Raw genomic sequence first — 27111 nt, forward strand, 5'->3', positions numbered from 1 at the left:
CCAAAACAACGAGCTCCACCATTGCCCGAGTGGTTAAAACCGCTAAATACTGGTAGTTCTCCCTGGCTTGGGTTCGATCGCAGGCAAACGGACTGTCTGCATGGTTGGTTTTCGTATTTTTCCCATGTGTAACGTGAACACGAGCCAGCTTCCCATAGAAAGTTCTCCGCGAAGGCATCCCTCCTCTTACGCAGATATCCCTCGTGGCTTTGTGATATTCAAATAACCTAACCTGACCTAACCCAGAAGGCCGAATATTTGTTCAAAACCATTCGTTCCGGAATTGCCAGATTCATCTGTCGTTTAACCGTCTCAGCACCAAGAACATTGCACAGGATGCACCACAAGCAAAGGCCCATATTATGTTTCCGAGAAAGAAAGAAATCTATACGCATACAACCAAGCGTTAACCAGAAATTAAACTCACACCTTAGGGTTCATGTTAATGGCTCTGAATAAGTGACGTCCAAGGCGGCAGTTACTATTAATTGTTTTGTCTAATATTTTAATCATACCTTAAATGCGAGTACATAAATCTGGAATCTCTTGAACTTTATCGATTAAGTCTTATTTTGTGTATAGTCTTCTAAACCTGTTAATAGTTTCCAGAAGAAAAAAATCTAATGGCGGCTAAGGACGCACAGACCTCTGCATAACTGTGCCTCGTAATGAAGATGGCGGCATCCTTATGCAGATCAGCCTTAAGTCGCCAAGACAGAAACCGTCACAAGGGTGCCCTCACCCGAATGAAGATTAACTTGAAGAAAGCAAGCTCCATAAAGGTGACTATACATTTATCTTGACATAGTACTTCTGTGCTAATAGGCTGTTAGTTTGTTACCTTGATTAATAATGAAAACGAAAATTTTACTTGCATATCGCCAGCATAAATGTACCTCTATGAAGATAGTATTAAGTTCTGGAAAGCGATAATTGCTTCCAACGAAGAGAGTAATTAAAAGAGTTTACATTCTAGAGATAGGAGACCTTAATCTTCAGATAAGGTTACACTTTTATACTATTAAAATCTGTGCGCGTCTTATCTGTTTGTTTGTATGCGGCATTATCTCCTCCGAAAAGGCGATGAGTTCAGTTTCCAAAGAGATACCCCCCCCCCCAGATTTCAAAAATTCGTGAGAAGCCATTTTGTCCATTCTCATCTTCGTACGACTTTAATCAACCGCAATATAAATTAAAAACTTTAAAAAAGCTTATTTTTCCGAGTGGCAACAACGCTCGAGATAAAAATCTGCTTTATTTCGAAAAGTGTTGCCACTGCTCGCTTTCAAATCGTAGAGTTTGTGAGTAAAAAATTTCTAAGTTTTACAAGGTAGGAAATAAAAATAGCACTGCCAAACATTAAACATATTATTATTATATAAGGTCACGTTCTGACGTTGAAGAAAACACGAGATTTCATGTGACGTCATTGTATGTCGAAAACTTTTCATTACTAGAAGCATTTAAAATAAATAGCTGCTGTTGGCAACACTCTTGTTAATTAAGATAATTGACACGTTAATTCTTTTATTGATATTGAGAAGGAGTTGTTATTAGCCCAAAAGGGCTATTAATTTCGTTTTAGCATTTTGAGTTGATTCACTATAAATGTAGGTTCACTTTTCATGTAGGTTCAATTATTTACGAATTGGTTGTTGCTTGGATAGAATGAACCGACTTCATTCATACTGAAATGCTTTTATGCACTTTCTTTTCAGCTGTAGATAGAACTCATAAATTTTGCTTTGATCGCAGCTAGTAACTTTGAGTCCAATATATTAAATTAATAGTTGATTTTATTTTCAGTTTTCAGTACACAGAATTTATACATTTTGCTTTGCTCGCAGACTATTATATGGCGTGACTATACGTTCGTAATTCTTCAAATAATCTCTTCGTTTCTAAGAAATATTTTATTCATTTTTATTTTACCTTATTTTTTGTACATACTTTGTAAGTTTTCTCGGATAAATTCGGAAGAAGTTACTTTGTTTTGCTTAAAACTATTCTTTCCTTTGAAGTCGTCGTCTGCTTAATACTTACTGAAAAAATAAATGAGAGTTCCGCATACAGTGTTTAAATATTTTTATCTGAACATTATTTATTCTTTATCATTCCAAATACGCATCAAAGAATAAATTTCGTACCTTTTGACACATCTAACAAACGAATGCTATTTGTTATGCAGATTGCAAAGAAACATAATGCAGATTTTTGTTAGTGGAAAAATATTTCATTGAAGCGCATGGAAGTTAATTCTTTTAGGCCTGCACAATTCCTTACCAGATAAAATGTTAAATGAAATTTACATATCCACGCTTAAATGCTAACGAATAAATCGGGGGAGGGGGAGAATTATTCTTTTTCAGAACTTTTTAGCTCATATGATGTTCTCATTTCTTTAATGATCTAGGTTTACCGTATGAGAAATTAACAGCTTTTGTTTAAAACGATAGACTATGTATAGTGTACTATTTGTTCAATCTTGAATTAATCAATTAAAAACAACGATAACTCTCTCTCTGGATTGAATTAAAACAATTTCTCTCTGAAAACAATTAAAAACTCTCTCTCTGGATTGAATTAAAACAATTTCTCTCTGAAAACAATTAAAAACTCTCTCTCTGGATTGAATTAAAACAATTTCTCTCTGAAAACAATTAAAAACTCTCTCTCTAGATTTTGTTTTGAGTTTGGAACTACTAATATTCCTTATCTTCTGTAAACCATAATTTGCGTTGTTGTGATTTAATAAACTCTGAATGTATAATAACTCTTTCATCTGCAAATACGCAGAATCGAAAGGTATTTTTAACTGAAATTTAACTGCCAGCAATATTTATTACTTTCAGCTAAAATAATAAATACGAGGTTCTTCTGATAGTTTTCGTTTTTAATCTAGACTTAATTTGATTGTGCCACTGTATAAAAATTTTGAATATTTAGCCCAAAAGGGAGTTAACCCAGAAGGGCTATTAGTCTGGAGACGGCATTTTGAATAGCACAGACCTCCTACCGAATATGGGCATCTGGAACCCCGAATTTGGAATTTTTGTTATTGCCTATTTCACATTTTGTAAAACTTTAACGAATTTTTGATTAACAAAATGATTTCAGATCTATCGGGAATTTTACAGATATGCTATTTTTAAATATTTTTAGCCCATATGCCAAATGCTTAGCCCAAATGCCCAAATGCATTAGCCCAAATGCTTTCGAAACATGTACGTGTGTGTAAATGAAAAAAGCCCCTTTGGGCATAATATAAAATCTGAAAGGTTTCGGTTTTTTTTAATAATATTCTTTTGGTTTATGTTTTTTTATATCCATTTCATAATTTTCCACAACTCTTTTCTGTTCAAGGACTGTTATGCATGCTAAGTATTAGTTGAAATATATTAGATTGCTATATTATATATAGACTGATAACAATAGCAGCAAGAAAAACTGAATCTTTTATGTTAGTAATACTAACAGTTCAGGGTAAGAATTCCAATTCCTGATTGTTTTGACAAAACCTATTACTTTGAATCTATCTTTCATTAGAATATAACAACAACAAAAAATGTTTAAAAAGTTTTTCACATTTTAATGCTCGCTCAGAAAGGCTTGTTAACTCTTTCGCATCGAGAGACTACCAAATCTGTTTTCAACAAACATCGAAAACGCCCGTGTTTACGAATTTGTCTTGGAATAGTTTTTCCTTTCCCCTTTTTTTGCGGTTTCATCCATTCATCCGTTGTGTGCAGGCCCACCAGCGGCCGAGCGGTAAAGACGCTGAACACTGGTAGTTCGGTCCGAGGTTCGAATCCCGCGAACGGGCTGGCTGCATGGGCGTTTTCGTGGTTTTCCCCATGTGTAACGTGTATACGAGCCAGTTTCCCTTAGAAAGTCCTCCACGAAAGGCATCCCTCCTCTTAGGAAGATAGCCCTAGTGTGCTTTGCCATAATTAAATACACCACACCATCCGTTGTGTGCAGTTTCACCTTAGGGCCGGATTGCACCTGCGAACGTCAATAGTATTTCTCCTTTATTTGCTTCAAAAGAATGATTGACATGTCTTTTAACAACTCGCGAAACCAATGAGCCATACACTAACGTGGAGGGGAAAGAACTAGGTAGAAAATAAACGAGGCGTTGGGGCGGTTTGCCGTTGCCTGAATGAACGGGCGCTACGGGCGATTTCGATGCCAAAGAGTTAAGGCCAAACTCTCCGTCTACCAGTCTGCTGTTGCTCTCACTCCTGTTAACCACTTAAAAAAAAAAAAAATCTTTTTAGCTTCATTATTAAGCATCGCTTTCTTCGCACTTACGTCATATGCAATTTAACAGCAAAATCCCAAAAGTTTCAACAGCAGCACAACAGCATACAAAAATTTTAAAAGCAACATAGCAGAATATGTTAAGAATTCCCGATGCAATGTTAAGTGTTAGCATACATTTTCCCTACTTCTTTCAGTCTTTTCTCAGTGCATGATACTCGTATCAATATTCAGTTTTCTTAGTAAGATGGCTTATATTTTTTTCCTTTTTATTGTTAACGCTTTGTGTGTTAAATTTATTTATTAAACATCCCATTCTTCGCACTTACGCTACAAAAAATTTAATTCAATTGCAAAATCATAAAACATTTAAAATCACCAGATCTTTAGAATTTCTGATAGTCTCGAGCGCTGGAGATAAAAGCGTTTCATTTTGTACTATATTGCAAATCCTCGCTTTCAAATCGTTGAGTTTGTTAATCAAAAATTCATTAAAGTTCTATGAAATATAAAATAAGTAACACAAAAGTACATAATGATATTCTGTGAAAATACTGAAAATTTTTCATTAGATCGATCGTAAATTAGATGCATTTTTATCACTTAAATCGATTCGATTGAAAAGTAAGAAACGAATCTTCTTAAAAAATGCATCTCTTGCTTTCAAATAGCTTAATTTGTTAATTCACAACAGAGGGATTCAATCTGAAAGATGTAGCAAAATTATAAGATGGTCCTACGTTTCTTTCACTAGCAGAAATGACACAGTACACGGATTTTCAAATTTTATTTGTAGACTGAGAACCCAATATAGAAATAACCGTACAAATAAGCCAACCGGCTGACTCAGGCGCCCAGATGGTATAATGGTTAGGGAGTAAACCGCTGAGTTGGCATCCGACCCAGGTATAGATATATCCATGCAAAATTGGTTACCAACTCAGCGGGAGTCAACCACTAGCTGTCAGGCCGCAGCCCTGGGCAGCACCGGCTGAGTAGAGTGCCCAGGGCTGTGGCCTGGCAGCTAGTGGTTGGCTCCTGCTGAGTTGGTAACCAATTCTACCGAAGGGCCCGGGTTCGAATCCCGGAGAAGACATGGATGTTTGTAAATGTATGATGTCTTTGCGGCATGGGGCCTTTCAGATATATGGCGATCCGAAAGTCCTCTCGTGTGGTTGGTGGTAGGACATCCTCGGACCACTCCTCTGGGTGCTCTTCCTCAAAGTTGGGATGGAAGTAGAAAATCCAACCTCCTTGAGGCTTTGACAACTATTCTTCCATGAAATTCATAGACAAGACAACAACAACAATCAGCTGAATGAGTTTCGAAAAGATAAAAGCGTTGAGTAATGATTGTTTTTCATGGCGTAAAATGATACGGTACATATAATGTTCTTGACTTCCTTCCGCTTAATTAGAATTCGTCGCCAAGACGAACTGATTGAAGCAAAACATATGAAAGCTACCTACATATCTAGCTAAGAAATTCTCATGAAAGATAGCTATCTATCTTTATAAAAAGTATGTGTCCTTAAATTATTTTATTAATCTTAAATTATAAAAGGCGCAGAAAAAAATGCATGCGGCCACTCAGTTGGCCAATGTTTACTTTTACCGAATGTTAAAAGTGTTGCCATATTTTTTTACATTCGCTATACTATTGTTACTTGGGATGCAAATCGATGAAGATCTCTGGAAGATGAAGATTTCCTGATTTGATTCGGATAACAGCTTGGGGAGCTTGTTACAATTTTGAGTAGTAAAAAAGGTTCAAAATTGTAGGTTAATTTGTTGGCTTTTCTGGCATGTTTATTCACAAAGTTCATTCAAACTGTTAAGACACAAAAATACTAACTCAGTATTTAAAAATACCAGAAAATATCAAAAAGTTAAATATAATTATTTTTTGTTTTGAAGTTGAGGATGGTAGCGCTTTGTAAAGCAATTTAAAATGGAGACCTATTTTAAAAAATTTTTAACGTCTGGTGTCGCCAGTCGGTATAGTAATTAGGGAAATGTACTGTGGTACTGAAGGGCACGGGTTTGAATACCGGAGTAGGCATGGATGTTTGTAAATGTATAGCGTCCGTGCGGCATGGGGGCACTCTAAATATGCGGCGAGCCGAAAATTAAGGATTCCGCTAACACCGAGGAAGAGGAGCGGAGACCCTCAGACCCGACCCGGAGTGCTCTTCATCAAAATTGGGGGCGAAACTGATCAAAATCGTACTATGGTGCTCAAGGCTCTTGCCAACGAGAGGCTCAATCTTGCAGTTGCTCAATCCTGGCCGAGTTGAATTTCGTGGTCTTTTTCTGATGTTACTGTCAGACAAGCGAGATAAGTCACAACACAAAACTTTTATTTTGGAAAACAGGTAAGGTGTTTATTTTTATACATTTTAAATTTTGAATCTTAAGTTTTTTATAATGCAGCAAATATAATGTTATAAGCCTTATTATTCCATTTCTTACTAAGCCGTATTATTATGATCTCGTTTTAGAACTCACACTCTGCGAACTGTTGTGACATTAGTTTTAAGTTATTATAAGATGAATGAATTTTAAAGCATGAGGTTTCTACTTTAGTTATTATCTTATTGTTATTTTAATTATCATTTCTAGCGTTAGCAATGACATCAACATCGTTTGATGATTCATTATATCAATCAATAAGGCGAAGAGAAAAAAAACGTATGCGACATGGATGCACTCATCTGATGAATGTTTATGTTTACTGAAAGGAGAATGATCAAAAGCAATCTGACAGAGGTCATTGAACAGTCAAAAATGTTTAGTTCTATCGGTGTACTCGACGAGTTAACATCAATACTGAGCAGTCAAAAGTGATTAATTCTCCCTCCGTGCGCCCGAGAGTTAATATCAGTATTAAAACATCTAAAAAATATTCAAGATAACTAATAGGGAATTGAAAACAAGGGTTAAACATTGCACAGGAGGACACCGGTTCATTGGTTGGTTATTTTAATTTAAAGCGTTATTCAATTCGTTAGACAATTGGGGGCTTACTACAACTAATAACAATCATGAAATATTTAGTTAAATTTTCTGTTGCAATAGAATAGTTTAAAAGAAATTATGGCAACGCATGCGCAACCCGTCGACGATCGCAACTGTTTCAGCTAGAAACCTCTCATTCAACCTAGTGCTGGAAAGAAAAGAGTTTTCTCGGAAAAATTAGATATGGCGCTGCACTCTGCTAGATTTGATAAGGCTTTTATACATGGCAGAAACCTTTAAAATTCTCAAGCAGCCGATCTGTTCGCTGGGATTTGAACCCAGGTCGAACTACCATATAATTACAAGTCAGCAATCTTATCCGCTCGGCTGCAGGGAGAAATTCGTATGTATGATTACTCAAATACAGGCTCACATGAGGGGGGCGGGATACTGTTAGTAATATCAACAAGTGTATTTCCCTAAATCAAATAAAATTTAATTGCTATTCTTTTTTTGACTAGCTAGTTTATTAAAAAAAGACATACAATTATTCAAATTATTTAATGCTTTGCGAATTATTTTTCTGTGAAACTGGGGAATAGTTTAACGAATTAGAGCAGTAATCTTCAAACCAGGGGTCGCAATTTTTTATTTATTTATTTATTTTGTGTGTGTGTGTGTATGTGTGTCCCAAAGTTGATGAAAAACTGTATGACAGGGGTCCAAACATATTCTAAAATACATATTACTGGGAGAATTTGGGATCACAATGCACCACAAAGGCACGCTAAGAAGGTGAAAGAAATACCTTATATAGTCCCCCTTTTAAAGGGCGACTGGGGATTAGGAGGACCCACTCGCCAAATCCTTGTTGTGGAGAATCATCATCCGCCATCTTTTTTTAGTTCGTTACCACTGTAAGAGCTGTAGAGACATTACGTTTTTTTTAAAGCAACAGTGATGAAAAATAAACAACACCTTCGCCTAGAATCGAAACACGGACCTCTGGAACACGCTCCCAGCTTGCAGACCACTGCACGACGAAGGCACGTTAAGAAGGCGGGAGAATTACCATACAAATTTACTCAGTAACAACTGTACTTAACCTTACAAAACTATTAGCTTCAGGAGCGTGTCAAAGGAATCCGCAGCGTGTCTGTCACTCGAGCCACTCGTTTCAGGGAGATTATAGGCAAATAATTTGATATCGTCTTCAACCGTAGCGAATCAGAGGATTTAAAATACAATAGAAAAATTAAGAGGGCGTGACTAATTCAATCAACAAAATGTAGCAGATAGAGCACTCTGGAACTCAGTAAAGAAATGTCAAGCACTTGGTACTACCAAGAACTTTTATATCTTCGGGTGGTGAAGACAAGTAAATTATAGTTACTTGTATCCACTGGTACATTGAGTCGCAAGTCCCCTGACTGACTGCTACTCCGATCTAAGATAAAACCAGTCTGTTAACGTTTGTAGTTGATATTATTAATAATAATTATAAACAATGATAAAAATAATCAATAATGAATTGTGAAAGAAATTTAATTTTTCAGCTTGACATAAAAGTTTGGCAGATTTGGGCAGCCTGCTCACATTTAGCCACCTCAAAACTAAAAATTAGAACTATATTTTTATGTTGCTTAAAAATTTTTTTTGCGAATAAAATATTAAAGAGATAATAAAGGGGGGGGGAACAGAGTTGATCTATTACGTTTAATCAACGCAGTTTTTCTGCTTTATAAATTTAATATATGGAAATTTATAAATTTAATATATGGAAATTTATAAAAATTACTCTAAAATTTTTAAGATGAGAATACCTCCTTTAATAAAATATTTAGCTTTAATCAATCCAAACAATAATGTGTTATTAAAAATTTCATGTTAATGATGCATAAGAAAAATTGCAATCATTGAGACCGGTTAACACTTCTTTTATTATTGGCATCATATTTTTAACGCTACCACAAGTAACTTGTACTTTTACTTTTTCGAAAATATCTGAAGAAAGAAGAAGGAAAGGGCAGTATGTTTACAAGCCAAAGAAGAAATACAAGAAATGCGTTCTTTTCCAAATGAATATTTGGTTAAGACTGATACAGTTATGGTTTTCACTGTCATGTGATAGGCTATTTATTTGAACTTCGGCTCGCAAAATTTAAGATTATTACTGATTGAAGGTTATGTAAATGCTTGCGTTATTAGCGTTAATAAGAATCATATGCGAAAGATTAATTTAAAAATGACGCAGTTTACAGAGATTTATTATGGGCAGTTATCATTCTTAGAATAAAAAGGAGGAACAATCGACTTAAAAAGAAGAGTTAACTTTTTTTTATAAGTTGGTTTAACTTAGCATTTTATCGTATCCGCTTTTTTTTTTTTACGTTACATATATAAATGAGATAAATTTTCATGTACTAAAATATTACATTGGAATATGCCTATTGGCTGAACTGATTCTTAATGACTAAATTGACTGTGAAAATTTGAATAGGCTACTACTCTTCGATTTCGTTTACAGAAATTTAAAAAATTGAAATGGGAAATTTAAAATATATTTCACAAAATCTTTGTAAAATGTTTTGAGAAAAAAAAATTAAAATATTCTTTCTAGAGGTGCGTACTTCGGCTTGTTTACTTTCGAACATAAACAAGTTTCTTCCGAACTTGGTATGAAAGAAAAAAAGGCGATAAATAGTCGCCACTGGTACTCACTACGTTGTGAATGCACTTGTTCTACCGCTTACCTTTCGCAACTGGAATGCGCTCGGAAGAGTCCACTTCGAAGCGGGTAATGTGGCTGTTACGTTATCAGAGAGGGGGTGGAGAGAATCCTTAGAATATGAGGAATTTCGAAGTGGAATACCAGGGGTGATAAAAGCAGCTGGGAAGCAGGAGATAAACAAGATTAGAGGTTCTCCAAATGGGAATCATATATTAAGTGACTGACAAACAGGCCTGTTTCGTCACGACGATATATTCATTTATCAGCGATTATATTTTAAGTATTGAAAAGGGCGCCAAAAATAACACCCTTGAATTAGATGCAACGCATACTTCGCAGCGCATGTTACTTTTAACTGTCAAGATAACAAATTTCTGAATTTGTATCAAGCCGTAATGAACCGTGCAAAAAATAGGTTACAGCTAACACTAATATCCTGAAATAGCTGACATAATGTATTAATTTAACACTTTATCTATTTATATAGATCTTTCAAAGCAAATAAAATTACATTTTTGTCTCTAACTGATTCATGAAAATTCAAAATAATACGTATTACCAAGATAAAAGAATAAAACATTTATCCTGTATTGAAACACGTAAATGATTGGCACAATCACTGGCACAATGTTCCCAAATATACGGTAACTCAATAATAATTATTTAAATAATATATTTATATTCATAACTATAAAAATTCAGTAATTATTTACAAAGATAGTAATCATATGATGTATTTTTACACGTAAGAAAATATTTGCTATGTTGTGACAATGTTTTTCTACAGTAATACATAGATTTTACATAAAAGTTTTAATTTTACAGCAAAGCTTTGTATTATTATGAACAAATTTGAACTCTATAAGAACATATTTGAATTTTGTAATATAAGAACTTTTCATTTTTAAATTTTTAAGAATAAAATGTTAAAATGAGAAATATTGCAATTAGTTCTATTACTTTGTAAGGATTATGTTAATTTTATTAACAGTTAAATTTTGAGTCAAACTTCCTTTCCTATCGCTTCTTAATTTCAACTTACCACTTCCTGCCAGAATGTAGTTTTAGAATCACGTCTGAATGCTAATGAAGAAGAGCGGTATTTAACCACGAAGTTCTACTATCTTAATGAAAGAGATACGAGATATTCTGACTGCACGCGTCCGCCTTTTTTAGGCTACTCTCTCGTAAGCTAGTATTATTACGCTCGGCCGTCCTTTAGGCCCTTGATAGCTTCGCAGTCTATTAGCGTTAAGGGTCAACTCCGTTAGAATCTTGATAGCTTCGGCTATATTTCTTTAGTTAAGATTAGTTTAGTTTAATTCTTAGTCTGTTAATTTGAAGCCCGAGTATCGGCTTTATTGTACAACTCCAAGAGGGAGTTTTGTTACACTTGGTTGGAATAATAAAGTATTACTTTACCCTTTATTATTGTGTTATTTTACCCTTTATAATTAATCTTGTTGTTTCCTGTCACACGAACTCATGCGATTATTCGCTTATCAGTTCTTAAGATTCTTCACTTTCAACGGTAACTTAGAATTACACAGTGGAGAATCTTACGACTTAACTATTATATAATCGCCTATTATAATAACAGTCCATAATTATACATATTAATACGTTTCATAAATTTAAGTACAAATTCAGTAATGATTACAAATTAAAAACTATATATATATAATTAGATTAAAATTCAGAGTTCAGATATTCTTGTACTACGTAAAACGAAAAGCATAAAAGACTTAAGTGTGGTTTTTATAATTCCTAGGAATTATAATAATATTAAATAATAATAATAATATAATAATATGTAATTAGTAATGATTAATCTTAGGAGCAAAATGTTTCAGTTGCGTAAAGCAGTGGACCGAAATGAGTAATATTAATATAATTCATTAACGATTCGTAAGCATTTCTTTTAAAAAAAATCTGAGGACTTCTTGTATGGAATACTAAATTATGCGCATTTTTTCCTGCATTTCATTTAAACTTATAGAACTGAGTTAAATTTACTTCGTCGATAGCGCATAAAAATACACTCTTTAAAATTCACTATATTTATTTACCATAACGACACTCTGGCGCTAGGTTCACTTAACAGCGTTATATCTCATTCATTTTATAACTCAGAATGCGCAAAAATTATATCATCTGAAGAATTTTCTTATCGTTGCCACATGTTCTCTTCAAATACTATAATAAATCTGAAGCGATGCATAAAAGAAATCAGCTAATAAAAAAGAGTTGTTGCGAAACTTAGTTTCTTTTGACTGGCAACAAATCCACTATTCTGGTAAGTTCCAAATGTAAATAAATATGGCTGCTATGGTAAAAAAATTCGGCCTGACCGCACTTAAACTACTTTTAAATTGTTGATAATTTTAAAAATATTGCATGTAGGTTAACTAAAGGCATAAAAAGCTTAATCGGAAGAAGCAAAAAAATGCACAATTTATTAACATATAAGAATAAAAAAACTGAGCTCTCGGAGCCGAGTAACAGAGTGGGTGTAGGCATATATATATATATGAAGCGCTGGCGCACGCGGGGTATACAGCGCGGAAGGGGAACGAGTTGCGCGAGAGTGAACTATAATTACATTTTGTCCTATAGCCATGGGTTGTACGTCAGTGTGTGTGGGCGGGGGAGCACAGTGGCCAGTGCTTGCCTGCAGTAAAGTCTTATGCGAGCGACATGAGTACCCACACGGCGCATTTAGCTACTTGTATTTTAACCAGTTGCAGACCTCACGGGCATTTTTAGCATCAAATTTCATAAGTTGTTAGAACTCTGTGTTATTGGGTTTATTGCTATAAAACGAAACATTTTAGGTTCCTCCTGTTTGACATAACTACAAAGCAGACGCAAAGAAAAACGGATGACGAAAACCGTAAATTTAAAGTTGAATGGAACGATTCCATTTACGTTTATACAAAACTCAAATGGCCTTATTAACTATTTTATTTTTCAAGAAAAATTGGCACGTAGCAAGAAAACAAATTCGAAAGGACACTTTACAATTAAACACGTGTCATTTCGCAGTAAATATCCCGCTGGTGATACAAGCAAATGAGGAATTTCAGAAGAATCAAGAAAATTCAAGTTCTGAATTTAATTATATTATTGCGTGTAGTCTTCCAACAATGTTAATATTGCAAGCTTTGTTGTTAGTCAAGAGATTGGAAAGAGAGCAAACCATACAGAGACGGTGAACATTAAAAAAAAAGTTGTTTTACAAATGCATCCGAAGAGCTATTCTGGTATTGTTAGAACAAGGTTGAAATTTTAAAGATCTTAATTTGGTTACATCTTAGTCAATAGTTGGGATCTTTGTGGTATAAATGACACACCGCAAGCTCCGCTTTTTTTTCGATTTATTTCGTCTACGGGTCCTAAAAAAGAAGTTTTAGGATTATAGCTACAGAAAAGGCACACACGTGCCGAGGATATTATGCGACATGCGACGTAGGACGTGGGCATCATCCCTCTGCCAGTTGGTTAATTGGTAGAGCGCCACGTCCACCTTTATCTAGAGTTTGGCCAGAATAATTAGTTGCAATACAGGGCCAAACAAGGGCATAATGATACATTTGGATGCACATTTTACAGAGTTTGCGAACACAGATTACATTGAAAATTTAAGCACATTTGGTTACATTTTACATACATTATATACAAATTTAAGATATTTATATCATATATACTACTTTCGTATGCATTTACTTATTAGGTTCATTAAAAGGTGCCATTTACATTTATATTGCATTTACCTTATGATACATTTACAGTACATTACCTTCACGTCTAAAAATAAACACTTATAGAGGGCACATGCTATGCACATTGTTTACTGATTGCCTATGTGCACCACCTTTACAGATTCATTGCCGAGGATATTATAAATGCTCTCGCTGAATGCATGGAGAAACATCATATTTCACTCGATAAAACTGTTTCAATTTCAACAGATGGGTCAAAAAGAATGTGAGAAAAGGTTTTGTTTCTAGTTTGAAGAAAACAATCATGAGATATTTGTTTAATGAGTACTTGTTCACGAGGTAACATAAACAGTTTATTTTTCTGTATGTCGAGAATAAGCCCGACGCTCTTTTTCCTAACTTAAAAACTTACAGACCTCCAACGTCGCAAACTTGCCGCCCAGACGGGAGACTGCCGTACGAAAGGACCGGGTTCGAATCCCAGAGAAGGCATGGATGTAAATTGTTTGTTCCTTCATAGGAGCCAACGGTGGCTTTCACCTGTTAGATGCCTCCATAATAAAGTGACCACCGCTTCCGGGCTTAGTAATGGCCAACGCCTATAATGGCTACTGCCCACCATTGGCAGGGGGGGTCGCAAATTTACATAGCGGGCCTAATTTTCTGAATTCAGTGAACTGCTAAACTCCCTAATTTGAGCGCAGCGAATTTCATTTTTAATGTCATCCTAAATTACATAACAGAAATGTTAAAAACTTAACTTTAGAAAGACATACTCTCAAACTCATCAACTTTTCGTAATCGCTCGCAAAACCTCGGGCCCAAAAAACCAGCAGCTCATATTCTGTAACCATGGTTACCGCCATCACGGCCTTGCTCATCCTCGCCAACACGTGACAGGAACAACAGTGAGATGAATTCTAAATTTTCTTTAAAAGGCATTCTAAAGGGTTATCAGATTTCTCATATAACAACAATAATACCAAGAGAAATAAATTTTATTTAACATAAAAAAATTTTTAATATGAAAAGGAAATTTAAACTCTGCTAATTAAAAAGAATAAAGAGTAAATTTTTAAAAAAATTAATATAACATTTTGACAGTCTTGGTTGAACGTTAATGAGATGGTCTGACAATCATTAACGAGCTCAGCTCGCATTCTAGTTACGCACCACAGTGGGCGCCAACGCACACTGCTCGCATTACAAATTCATGAGCGGCAGCTGTCGCACATATTTGAGATGATAGAATTGCTTAAACTAACAACCGGCGAAGAAACCCGGCTGCACGGCGTTTTCGTGGTTTTTCCCATGTGTAACGTGTACACGAGCCAGTTTTCCTTAAAAAGTCCTCTACGAAGGCAAACTTCTCCTTAGGCAGATAGCCTTTTTGAGTGCTTTGCCGCTATTAAATAAACCAAACCAAAAGAAATCGCGACCGCCGAAGGTTTAAGAAGATGCAAATGATATTTACCACACAAAGAATGAAATCAAAATACCTAAATTTTAGTACACTTCGTCAACATAATTCTGACAAAAAATATTTGCCTTGCAGTTTAAACTTTCTAGATTTGTCCAGGAACTTATTAGTGTAAAAAGGAAAGTGTTATTTCAAGAACTAAACTCTGTCAACACTAAAAGCAAAATCCTAAATTCTCTTCTAAAAATTTAAGGAAAAAAAGCTCCTCTCCTTGATTTTTGTTTCGAAATTCCATAAAATTCAGAGAAATCAAGACGCTCTTTTTCCCATTCTTTTTAGCCCAAACGGCCGTTAGCTCGAATGGGCTATTAGTCTCGAAACGGTATTTGGAGGCTTTTATTTTAATCACTTTTCAGATTGTTGCCACGAAATATTATGGCCCTGCGTTACTTTTAAAGAAATTGAATAATGAAGAATTTGCATGAATGTAGGTATATTTCTCGCACTGTGAAAAAATGACGGTACCTAAGCCATCAGATTTTGAATAACGTAGTCCTCCACCTGAATATGTACACCTGGAAGCCCGAATTCGGAATTTCGGATTCACCACTAACTAAGTAAAGGATGCAAAGGTAGAGAGCATTTGGTATTCAACTTACCAAAATAAAACAAATGGTTTACTAAATGAAATCCTTGTTTTATAAGGCCACATAAAAAGCTAACAATTCGTGTTTGCTAAACACTCCTCGCCTCAGCGTTGGAACTTTTTTCGTAGAAATATCTTACCATATTTTGAGAAACTTTTCATAAAAACTTTTGTAAATGGATGTGTCAATAATAAATATTTAAGGTAATAAAGTTTGTAGCCATCATTTTGGAATGTCCAGTATATTGGGAGTTAATGGAAGATAGCGACCAGCATCGGAAGAATTTTTTGAAGCATAACAGTAATTACTCTACAGTTGTTCGAATTCCGTGGCCATTTCGTCGCATAGTCGTCTAAAAAAAGTAATAATAAACTTCCATTTCCGCTCAGTTATAAAAGTTTCGTGTAACACATGAACAACCAACACCCGATAAAGCGAAACAACTGTCGAGCTTTTCTACGATTCCTCCCCCCCTCGGTTTCTTTCATTTATCTATTTATATTTTTTTGGATTATGTTTTTACCCTTTTTAATTTTCTGTTCCCATTCATCAGAGAAACTCAATTTTCCCTCTTTCTTTTTTTTTTCTTTTTTTTTTTTTAAGCTACTTTTTTACCTGTTTGTGGATTTGTATCCGTTAACTTTTCCACTTCTCCCTCCGCCTAACCAATGGGAGGTCAGCGAGTCTAGGGACTATCCGTAAAATTCATTTGGTACACAAACGCAAGGCATAAAATAACTTTCCTCACTTCCTGCCTCAAAACATTTTTCTTAACCTCTTTATATGCGAGGATCTCGATCAGGTCCCTGAATTTACCGTGGCCAAAAGGCAATAAACGCCTCTCGTTAGACAAAGCCTCGGCCCCATTATAGATGACAGTTTCCACTTTTGATGGCGGACACTTCGGGACATTAATAACCAAGAAATCTATTTACTTACATAAAAATACAGCTATTTTTTTAAAAACATTTAAGCCTATCTATTAAATCTTCATACACTGCATTTCAAATCTTTTTAACGTACAATTGATGCTCTATTCAGCTAGAGCTATCAAGAAAAATAACATAAAGTTAAAAAAATACTTTCATAACAATTTTTGTACTATGTTTCTATAGTTCTGAACTAAATGAGTGGACTGTATAAAAAAAGAACACTAACAACTTTATTTAATGACTACATTCAATGTTACTACATGTTGCCATAGCTGAAACCAGTAGCCGAGTGCCAGTTTCTTTCTCTCTGCAACAGCCGGCGCTATATTCTAACTTAAAATTACAGTGTTCTAGCTAAATTAAAGGTACTTGAATGCTAGAGCCTACTGGAACTATAAAGCGACGACTCCCTAAGTTGTACTGAGTCAGTAACAACAACAAAAGAATGGTTAAACTAACCCTTTATTTTAACTCAAACATATTCACAAACGGCCTCAGTTGGGCGAACAAATAGCCAGAACACATAGCTTTAACTTAACAAGTCGAAAACATAAAACTACACTAATTGTTAGTTGAACAATCAGCCGAAGTTGCACAGAGATATTTCACACATATTCGGCTCTTTGGCTAATATCACCGACGTAGATTAACAGTCAATTAATATGCACGGCCTCAAAATAGCAAGTTTTAACTAGTAGAAAGAACGTGCCTGAAAGGCAGAACACGTTGTGTTTGAAGTAGTTCAGGCCTCAGCGTAAATAGTAATTCCTACCCTACTTTGCATAAACTGTGAAACTGAAAACTCATTCTTGCAGGAAAGCGTGGGTACGAAAATGAAGGTGTAAATGAAAGGAAGCTTCCAAAATAAAAATTAACTGTTAGGAAAACAAAATAAAATCCCACAAAATTTTAATGATTTATAAACTATTAAATGAAACTGAATTTTATGGCAGTTTTAATGATTAACACAATTACCGTACTTTCTCCTGGTGTCCCCTTTTCTTTTGTTACTAACATTATCTCTTTAAAACGGGGAAGGAGAAAATGCTCAGTGAAGAGACTGCGTTTCTATAGAGACGGTTTAACTGATAAACATAGGGCATTAAAAAGCACACATAAAGACACGTTAATAATATTATTGTATTATGCATTTAAGAAAATTATCAGTTTTAATAACAGTTTTGCTTTACACTGAAAAAAAAAATTGTGGAGAAAATTAAACGTGGGGGAAAATATTAGAGTAACTATTGCGTTCAATGCAATTGCGCAAGAAAGAAATATTTCGAGAAATTAAATTAAACCTTCCACTGTATTTTACCACTATCTTATTGCAGTAATCGATAACTTTCCGAAATTTTCTGACTGCACGATTGAATATCTGTTAGTTTCTTTTAGTAACTGAATTGTTTAAGATATATTTTTCTCTACAGATTTTAGTACTATTTGGTGGTATGCATTAAATTTATATTCTTTTTAGTATCATATTCAATTAATAAATATTTTTTTCTTTTGCTGTGGAAATACATCGGGCACATTCTTGGTAAAAAATGCCAATAGAAATTGTAAAAGAGATAATTTCAGCCATAAAAATATATTTACAAGGTAATAAGAGGATATTTTCAGTTACTGAATGAATCAGTATTAAGATTATTATATTATTTTGTTTCTTAATAGTTCAAATTAAAATTTTATTTAAGTCATTATGTGATTTTACGCTTTACTACATATTTAAGATGCCGACGTACTTTTGAATCTATTTCGTAACTATTAAATGATCTAAAATTAAAATTAGGTATAAAATTTAGGAAATGTGATGTCATCCTAAGGATACCTTTGAGATACAACGAGTGGTATATCGTAAATTTTCCCAAAATTTTTTGCTGTTCCATAATGAATTATATGAGGAAATCTCGAAGACGTGCTTGGGATACCACAAGCAGAGCATCATAATTTCCCACTACATCTCTTACTGTAATGTGATAAGGAGATCCTGGGGATATCCGTGTGAGGCAATGCAAGCAAAACCTTGAAATACGCGATATTTTCTCGCGTTCTTGCGGGGTTCTGGAGCTCCGGAGCCCATCATAAGAAGTGACATTAAGCACTCAAAAGAATGTATTTAGGAAACTAAGATGTGTAGAGATTATGAGTAACATCTTCGGGATAACCTTAGGAAGTTTTATGGTGTGTATAACAACAAATAATGTTATTTCATTGAGACAAGGTTTTCTGTTGCCAACAGCTGTAGCAAGAGATTACGTAAAGTTATTATAGAAGTTCAGGAACAATAGAAAAGCTCTAACTGAATACTTTTCCATACATATTAAGAGAAAAGAAAAGCTATTAGGAAAATCTTTTACCAGTTCATAATCGTCAGGAAAAAAGAGAAGAAATAAACTATTATTCTCGAGGTTTAGAAGTCAAGGTTACTAACTTCAGAAATCCAAAGAATCAATCATTATTCTCTTTTTAAATTGGATTGCTTCATATTTTCTCTTAATTTCCTCAGTAACAGTCTCGTCTTATTTCTACTTCCTTTAATTTAAAATTGTTGCACGAAAATAAATAAATAAATAAATTACAACTTTTTAATAAACGTCTATCTTATGTTATATACACTGGGACGAGCGCACCCGGTCGGCAGATGGATACAGTCGGATTGAATAATTAAAGTCAAATTACGTGCGTCTTATGATAACGTAAAATTATCTAGAGTAGATGCAACAGGACAACCTCTCTGGATACGTGAACGTCTCCAACGATAGGTGAATATGGTAGCTAGGAAGGAATATGAAGGTCATGGAACGATAAGATCTGTGGAATGATAGGTCAATATGAAAGCAACTGTCAACAGACAACACGTTATAGGTTCGATGTAGAACTGGTATCTATTAAAATCCAATCAAAGAAGGACCTCTGGTGAAGTGGGTGTCGCAACCACTTCATTTTATCGAGACGTTTTCTGCATAAACAGAAGAGAGGAAACTACGAGAGGTATATCCCGTCCTGTGACGGATGGCTCGATAAGTGAAAGTTAAATTATTTGAATTTTCTGCTACTTTAAGCCCACCAGGGGCTGAATGGATAAGATCATTCAAAGTTAGCAGTTTGATCTATGTTAGAAGTCCAGTGAATAGGCTGGTTGCATAAGTATTTTCACCATGTGTAACAAGTCAGCTTCTTCAGAAAGTCATCTACGTGTTCTTTCCCAAAACTGAATAAATAAAATCATGGCTAGTTGAAGCTGCAATGATAGAGTGCCTATTCATGAGCATGAATTTCTGAGTTCGATTCCCAGCCGGTCTCAGTTTTTGTAACAACACTGACGATTTTAGACATCAATTTCTTATTTTAAAAAGCTGATGTTTTTATCAATTAAATTAACTTAATTTCCCTTACTTTGAGTAGCTTGTTACTTCTATCGGATTTGCAGTTGATACTTGTTTGTGTATTTAATATTCGTGTTGTATTTCGCTTTGTATTATTTTTTATTTACTTAAGACAGATGCTAATAGACTTTTATTATTGTTAATCAGACGCTAGAATGATCAGAAATCTTATTATAATCAACTTTTGAAGTCTGATGGCGATCAACTTTCGCTTTTGATACCATTTATATAAAACCAGCCGACTTAAGCTCCATTTAAAACATTTATATTTACTGATGTCATGATTATACCTTATACTGTCAATGATGATACTGATGTAAAATGCTAAATACAATCAAATCCTAATGCAGTTCTGTTATTAACAAATTGCACGAAAATCTATTAAAAATTCACTTGTATTTGAAAGTAGTTTAATGCAAAGAATGTACTCTTTTGGTTGTGTAAATTAAATGAAATAAAAGTAGCCAGCTGTACATCATTATAAATGAAGAAACGAAATCATAAATTGCATTAAAACAATATTTACAAGGAAGATGTAACTATTGCGGAATGTTAAAACTAAAATTAAAATATCAGTTAGAACTACCTGCTAATGTTTGTGTGTTTCAAATTGCGTTATTAAATTATATATGTAGATAATACTACGCCATCATCTGCTATCACTGCTGTTATCCCACGCATGTTTCTTCTGCTTTTTGTATTTTATATAGAAGTTTTGTTTTACGCTGCTGTTTTATAACTGTAATTTGGTGCTTACGTATTATCGCAAGTACGTAATAGAAATCACAAAAGTTTCAGATTACGCCAAGTTCTGGTAACCATGCTCATAACAATTAGTCAGGCAACTATTCGCATGACAAATATTCAATTTCCAACGCACTATTTTCGTATGCATTCTTTGTGCTGCATTCCAAGGGCTTGTATAGAAAACTTATGATTATTTTTTTTCTTAGACCCAATTTTAAACCTTTTGCTTGTAAGATTTGCTTATAACAGAAGCAAAAGAGGTAAAATTTCTGCAGAAATACAGTACCTCACTGCAGAGTCCCTAAAGGAACGTTGCTTCGAGTTCTTTCTCAGAGCGATCGCTATGAAATTTCTCCCATAACAAAAATAAAAATCCGTTTATAACTAGATTTACGGATTGCGTTTTGGAATAAATATACCGGGTGGCCATAATTAAACTGACAGTGCTCACATTGTTCTGTAGCGCGATCTATTTGCGAGAATGACGCCAGATTTTTATAGGAAGATTAAACAAGACAGGGGACAAAGGATTCCGCGAAAAAAAAAAAAAGTTCCAAAATTCACCGCTAGGGGAATATTTGGCGCTGTGTAATAGAAAATAGAGTGTTAGCAAATGCAAATTAATACGGAATAAAATTACCTTTTATTATGGATATGCCTTATGGAATATGGATATGCCTTACAGTACGGTATGGAAAATCTTACGAAAAATTATCAACTTCTATCCGTACAAGATCAGCCGTGTACAGGAGTTACTGTACCCATACCATGATAAGCGATTGACTTTTGATCTCACCTTTCTTGCCAGAATGGAGGTGGATGATGCTTGGCCGTGATGGATGATCTCATGGGGAGACGAGGCCCACTTTTACCTGAATGGAACTGTGAATACCCAGAACTGCCGAACTTGGGATGACAAATCACCACATGCAGTCACAGCAATTCCCTTACATTCACCAAAGGTAACTGTTTGGTGTGGGTTCACAGCGGAATTTATCGTAGGTGCATTCTTCTATTCATTACCCCGACAGGACCGGAAACCTGTTATGTTACCGGAGAGAAATATCGCCACATGTTGAACAGCTTTGTTATTCCGGCACTTCAGCAAAGACAGTGCCTGGGGAAATCATTTTCATGCAAGATGGAGCCCCTCCACGCGTTGCTCTACGGGTGCAACAGATGCTACGACAGAAATTCACAACAGAAAGAGTCATTAGCCGCTACTTTCCAGCTGCATGGCCACCTCGGTCGCCTGATCTTACCCCATGCGACTTCTGGCTATGGGGTTACCTCAAGTCCAAGGTCTATCGAGGAGTGGTCCAGGACCTGGCTACGTTGAAGGATAACATATCACGGACTGTACGGGAGATTCCTGCAGACATGTTACTTTCTGCTGTTGTGCATACTGTGCACAGAATGCAATATGTGGTCCACAACAACGACAGCCACATTGAACCTCATTTGAATGCAAAATAAAAGGTAATTTCCGTATTGATTTGCATTTGTTAACACTCTACTTTCTATTACACAGCGCCAAATATTCCCCTAGCGGTGACTTTTGGAACTAATTTTTTTTTTTTTTTTTTTCAAAAAGAATCCTTCGTCCCCCGTCTTGTTTAATCTTCCTACAAAATGTGGCGTCATTCTCGCAAATAGATCGCGCTACAGAACACTGTGAGCACTGTCAGTTTAATTACGGCCACCCGTTATATTTGAAACTTCAGATATATATGCAATAACATGCATGTACGTAATGTATTATTTTTTTCAATGAAAGTACTGTTCTTTTTCTCCCGTAAAATTCGCTAAATTGCGCCAAAGTGGTTGCGAGAATACGTAGGTACCTATAATTTTTCTAATTTCATGCAGTAAGCAAACTTATTTTTTTTTCCTGGTTAATCGAGAGATGACAGTTCTTCAAATCTATGAAAAGTTTTCGATTCCACATAAAATTTTGCTTTCATAAAGGACATTATTGCATTAATTTGGTGAATTATAATAACAATAAGTTCCTTAAAGGAAAAGGAGGACTTTATGAGGGTAAAGGACTTTTCATAAGGGATTTTTAACGGTAACCAGCTTGCTCAATGAAGCATGGTTTATAAACTTTTCAAGAGATTTCTCTAAAAGATACAATCAAAATGTTATATGTAGATTTTAACTTCAGAATTTTAACACTATTATAAAATTAGAAATTGAATTCTGTTATAAAATTGTTACTATAGTACCGCTATTATAAAATTTAATTTTATTATCCCGCGTTTTGTTTGTTAAAACCATATCCATATTTCCAGTACTATCTCGTATATCTTCTATCTATACTATCAAAACAATTCATTGTTAAAATCACAAGAGTTAAAACTACATTATTCGGGATAAAAATGAAAACATATCATAATTTTATTTTAATTGCTCGTTTTGAATAAATAATACATTTTTTCAGGAAATTCTTAACATAGATGTAGACTTTAATTTTTTCTTAAAGATTAAGAAACTTTTAAGTGTCATCTGATATGTCATTTAATTTTGAGCCTTAAGCAAAGTGCAAGAGGATAAAAGGTAACAGTTCAGTTAAAATATGCTTACGAAGCGACGCAGGTATGATGAGTTCCCCATCAGTATCTGCCTGGTCAGCAGACACCATTGCATATTTTAACCCTGCAGGCAATTCTTCTATCAACGAATTTAAATCCATCCTCTATCTAAGGTATCCCACCACGTTTTTTCTTACTTTTGTAACCCAATGTATAATTTCCAAATACTACCGAAGAAAGAAATGAATTCTAGAGAAAATCTTTGAGCTGGGAAAAGAAACGCTAATGTGAGAGAAAAAACAATGAATAACCAGAGTCATGTGTCATAATTAGTATTTATTATAGAAAATGCAATATTTTGTTATTAAAATGAATAATGAATGGAGGAGATAAAATGACGTATAAACGTAAAAGACGTTTAATTAAGAAACATTTAAACGTAGTTACACTGTGTAAGGTTATTTGGATTATAGCAGAGCGCACAAGACTTATATGTTAAATGGATGCTTCGCATAAGGTTTTTTAACGAAAACTTGCTCACATTCCTGTTACACATGAAAGAAAAGATTCCCATGCACCAGCTTATTCACCGGGATTTGAAACATGGTCAAACTAGTAGCGTTCAGCAATATTAACTACTTAACGAACAATGGGCGAGCTTAACGAGCAACACAATTATTAATACAATACGAACTAAGCTTTTATAGCATTGATTTCGTTGTTGTTTTCAAAGAAACTAGTAGGTGACAATCAGTTATTTTATGACATTTATATGAACATAGTTCATAGAAGATGTTTCTGACACCGCATATTATGTACCCAAATTACAGAATTTCTCTCAGTTTTCCATTTGTCAGGGAATTATTCGAATTTATTACATATAAATCATTTAAAATGATTGAATATTAATAATTCTAATTTGAGCATACAGATGCATGGTAAACATAATTTTAGAAATGCAAATCAGTTGACTTCTATTAGACTTCTAGATCGCCAATAGCTCTGGGCCAATGCAAATGAAAGGAATTAAAGCGGAATACTCATCCAAAACCTTCGCATAACTCAGGAAAGATTAGCCTTCATTTATTGTCTAGAGCATAAAAGGCAATCAAGGGAATAATTCAATCCAGATCGATGAAGATAAGCCTTCGAAAAATCGTGGTCATTGGTCATCAAAGGGGACTGAATTTTGTGAGAGCAATTATCTTAGAAAATATAGGATCACAGATGGATTTGTACAAAGAACGAGTTATGTCTTTTCTCTGCATGCTTGCAGTGACTGTGAATGAAATAAAAAGTATTTGTTAAGTTAAACTTCTCAAGAATTCTATATTATTGTATTACAAGGTTTGCTTCATCCGACGAGAAATCTTTGAGCATGTGATGTCACTGACTAATAAAATAATCAAAAGCAACTACTCCCTATACTCTTTTAGAGGTGATCTAGCTTGACTCATCAGAATGGCAAGGAATGGATCATCAGAATGGATCTAGCTTGACTCATCAGAATAAACTAAATTTATTAACTAATTATTCGCATACATAAAAGTTGCATGCTGGGGAATCATAACACCTCACCATCACATTCGTTCGCGCTCTCTTGTTTCTTGCGCTTCTGTTATGAGCCCTTTAATGGCGGCTTTCTTACAACGCCATCTGTCGGCGGATTACAACTCTTTGTGTCTTCGGTTTCATCCATTTCTATAAGTCAAGAGACGTCACTTAATTTGAGTGTCCGAAGGAGCATAGCCTTGTTTTTCTACTGAAACTGAGTCGCTGTTATTAATTAAAAGCCGTTATTAATTTCTGTATGACTATGCCTCCCTTCTTGGCAAAGAAATTAGCTCTTTCTTTAACATCGATTCCGCAATGAAACAGAACTAAACGGAAAGCCATTCTTTGCTGAAAGTTCTTTAAAAATTTTCGCATTCATTAATGCATAGATCTGAAAGAATGATAGAAACATACATAGAACAACTTCGATGCTTAACAACTGGTCGAAGTAATGCTTGGAGCACATAGGCTGAATTTGGAAATATTACTGCTTTTCCGAAAGCAGAATAATACGAAGTAAGTTATCGGAGAACTACAAATGTTACATTAAGTTCACCATAGAAACATGTGGCGTAATTGCCAATAGTAAAATCAGAGCTAAAGAGTTCGTAACAATGCGAGCTCCAATAAGTCCTATCCAATAAGCACCCGTCTGTGTAGACAGAAGGCATTCATTTTGAGGAAAATGATGATATATAGTTTTCACTGCAATGGTATCAATCTAATCTGGGAATGTATCTCTCTCACCATTTTTTCTTCTTTTTTTTTTTTGTTAACCCCAGGTTATGAGATCCAGGTTCGCAACAAAATACAAATAAACTAAGGTATTAAATATTCAACCTTAATAATAAGAATACATGATATAAAAGCGATGTCTATCACTGACTGGCTAAATCGTTTTTGTGATTTTAAATTTTGGAGAAAATTATAAACTCTCCAATCAGAATTATTTGTAAGGCAAACAAAATAGACTTCATCAAACCAATCACAAAAGTAAATACAAGAGTTCTTTTTGTTTTTCAATCTATATGTAGTTTTTTTCATTGCATCTGGAAATTTTTCTCGAAACTGATGATACAGTTGAAATTCCATTTGAAACAATTTTGGCGGTATAGCATAAGAATTGTATAGTTATTTTTCAGTACCTCTGATACTTTGATCGGGCTATATTGAAAAGCTTATGCTTATTAAATAGAGGTAAGACAAATTAAAATTTTTCAGACCTTCCTCTAAAATCTGAGATTTTCAAATTCTTTTAAAAAACATTTTGTTTAATATTAAATGTTTTCAAGTAAACCAACATTTGAAATCGATGTTTAATGAAATATAAATTTAAGACCACAATTTTTAAATTTGTACTTTTATTTATGAAGAAGGTATGAAGGAGGTATGTAATGAAATTTCTTGATGCTTGAAATTCATGCCTTCAAGATTTGACAGAAAAGTTTTGAGTAATAATTAATTTCAATTAGCTATTAAAAATCAATATCTGTAAAAGAATGGTTCAAGTGATAGAAGTCAGAACAGATGTCAGTCCAAAATTTTAGTTGGGCTGAAAGTTAAGTGGCGTTTCTATAGTCATGAAATAAATTACTAGAAACACGTAGGACATATTAATACTAGTTTCTTATCGAGATGGTTATAAGAGAGACGGTTTTGAGAAGACGCAGCTTACTGATTACTTGGAAATTCCCGCAGCGTTTCAAGTAATTTTCCAATTCCTGACAGAAGAAATCGGGCGAAATCCATCTGGCTTTATATAATTTTTTCGAGCTTTGAAAGTGGGAATATATTTGCGTTTTTCCATGGTTGAAAGACAAATACGATCTTTGAAATTAGAATTTGAAGCATCCCCCCTTGCACTCCATTCCACACATGTGCAAGCGCGCGCAAAAATCTATCTGCGTTTCCGTATAGCGAAGGTGAATATCCTGCTGGATTACGTGATAACGGTGACTTGAATAGCCAATCAACTACCTTTCAGTGGATTTAAAATAAAATTAGCATAAAAACTTATTATAGTTGTTGTTTTAACTTTTTTTATCAGTTATTTGAACAAAGTTTTCAGTAAAGACTATTAGACAATTAGAAAAAAATCACATTTTCTTTTTATTTTCAGCCAGCTATTAAAAAAAAAAAAGCCATCTATTAGTGAATTAGTTTTTGGATGCGTTTCACATCCATAGAAACTTTCTTTTCTAGTAATTGATTCCA

At 34.4% G+C, this 27111-nt stretch overlaps 1 protein-coding gene across 1 annotated transcript in view; it reads right to left on the reverse strand.

The window, feature by feature from the left end:
• LOC118198575 (protein PALS1-like) overlaps nucleotides 1–27111 on the reverse strand; it is a 311959-nt gene that overhangs the window by 164581 nt on the left and 120267 nt on the right. The gene's annotated exons all lie outside the window — the stretch shown is intronic.

The sequence above is a fragment of the Stegodyphus dumicola genome, chromosome 8 (genome assembly GCF_044657685.1).
Source record: "Stegodyphus dumicola isolate Sdum_Otavi_A_Nest chromosome 8, ASM4465768v1".
NCBI lineage: Eukaryota > Metazoa > Arthropoda > Arachnida > Araneae > Eresidae > Stegodyphus > Stegodyphus dumicola.